The sequence below is a fragment of the Hyposmocoma kahamanoa genome, unplaced genomic scaffold (genome assembly GCF_003589595.1).
Source record: "Hyposmocoma kahamanoa isolate Upper Pololo Valley unplaced genomic scaffold, ASM358959v1 64, whole genome shotgun sequence".
NCBI classification, from domain to species: domain Eukaryota; kingdom Metazoa; phylum Arthropoda; class Insecta; order Lepidoptera; family Cosmopterigidae; genus Hyposmocoma; species Hyposmocoma kahamanoa.
Window position 1 is genome coordinate 9,224,492 of NW_020653852.1, and position 2,402 is coordinate 9,226,893.

Consider the following 2,402-nt stretch of genomic DNA (forward strand, 5'->3'; position numbering starts at 1 on the left):
TTGAGTGTGTGCGTTATTCATTTATTCAATTTCCTCGCAATCGAAGTGAAAAGCAGAGTGTATAACTCGTACATACAACCCATTTTACCCTCGACTTAAGTACCAGTACATACACGTCTCGGGTAAAATGACGCGTTTTATGCACTTGTTGTACAATCTACTATTGTTATATAGATCTTTTGTTTTCAAAATAGAATAAAAAATCAACATGTTGTGTACAGATTTTCAATCAATGCTATAATCATAAAAATGAAAGACGCCAAACTAATTTAACCGACTTAATTGAGATGTCTGATATATCTACAACAGAAAATGAAAACGAAAAAAGGAATTTATTTGGTCTGTGGTAAAAAAATCTATAAAATGTTTACCTGAGCGTCATTTCGATTATAAATTCTGTAAAGATAATAAGGTTAGCTTTCTGAGCACCTAATTGAGATACAAGCTTCGTCAAAAATGGAAGCTGTTATAACTCAACCTAATACGGTTATTTTGCAAAGGTTGATACATTTTATCACAGCCGTAATTTTCCATAATGCAATGTGCAAATTTCGATATTTTCAGTGAAGCCCAAATCGAGTCAGTTAGACATTGGCACTCGTAAAGAGCGGTACATCGCACAATGTAAGAATTTCGCAATCTAGCGGGACTTTAAAAAATATATAATATTTAAAATTAGATATAATATCAAATGACGGGACGAACAAGTCGTGCGCCTGGTAAACTACAGTGCAGCTCAGCAGTGCCACTCAGAGCTTTAAATTGCAAAGATCTGAGGCACTGCAACTGCGCCCGACTTAATTATCACGTCACTTAATTGAGTAATTCAACTTATTCCAATTCATCTTGAATTGATTTAGATCAAGACTACATGAATAAATTGCCTATTACACTTTTTTATTTATCTTTTATTTGGCTACTCCGACAAATAAATTATACGATGTCAAACTGTGTACATTTTGTTCCGAGTTATATTTGTTTACTAGGTGATAGTTGTTGTGAAGTAAAATTAAAAATACTCGTTATCTTTATCTTAATACTATTTGTGTTATTTGAAACTTAAAGGTAAGTACATTATATTTCAATGAAGTTATGGGTATTTAAGTGATTACACTGCTATAGGTGAAAATAAAAAAGCATATTTCATAGTGAAGTTGTTGAAGTAAATTGGTCTGAAAAACTAGATAGTTACGAGTATGTTATACCGCATTATACTGGTCTCTATATAACGTGATAATTTGTTCTAAGGGTCGTATTCTAGAACTCGACTCAATGCTCAAGTCAGGATTGCACTAGAAATACGACCCTAATGGCAGGGAGTTGAGTATGATTTCGAGTGCTTTAAACCACTCAAATCCTGACTTGAGCATTGAGTAGAGTTCTGGAATACGACTCTTAGGGTCGTATTCTTCGTCGTATTCAGAACTCTACTCAATGCTCAAGTTAGGATTTGAGCAGACTTGAGTATGATTTCAAGCACTGGAAATACGACCCTAATAGCACGGACTTGAGTATGATTTTCAGTGCTTTAAATCAGACTCAAGTCCTGACTTGAGCATTGAGTAGAGTTCTGGAATACAACCCTAAGTCTCGACTTTCAGATACAATCAGAAATAGCTGCGCGTTTTTGCGATGCCCATACACGTTTCTAATTTTTCAGTATGGCTGAATATACAAGAATAATCTTGATATTATATGCCTGTCATTGTACACAAGGTACGATTTTAATGGACAAGATATCATTGCTTCGTGCATTCTTCTAACTAGGCACAAGAGACTCGCTACAAAAATAATAGAAGATCTCGCACGAGTTTTATGGTTAAAGAATATTTATTTTTCTTAAGAATATAAATTCACTTACAGAGAAAATTTAAGATGTTACTTCAAAACTTAATAGTAAAGCGCACTAAATCTATATAACCATCATCAGTTACAGCATATTAAGAAAAATAATGTAGGTAGACAACAATTAAAATCGACGACTGCAAAACCTATGTATATAAGGTTCATCTTTGGGCTTCGTAAATATGACCGAATTTCACATTTCCGCAGTCAGCTCAAATGGCTTCCCATCCGTCTCCGCAGGAATTTGCATATTGTCTCCATTCTTTACAATATTTTACATAACCCTGTGTCTCCCAGGTACCTGAAAGAGCGTTTCAGCTTCCTTAGGTCCCAGGATAAACCCTGTCGCTCTCTTGTTAGGTCCCAGTTATCTTTTCCATGCTTCAATTCCGGTTTCTATTCTCACTCCTTCACTGTTCATGCGGTCAGACTTTGGAATGCACTTCCTATTACTGTTCACGAAAGTAAATCGTTAGATATTTTTAAAGTGAGAGTTAAAGAGCATTATTTATCTACTATTTCATCCATATCTTAGGTATTATATTATAAAATATGTA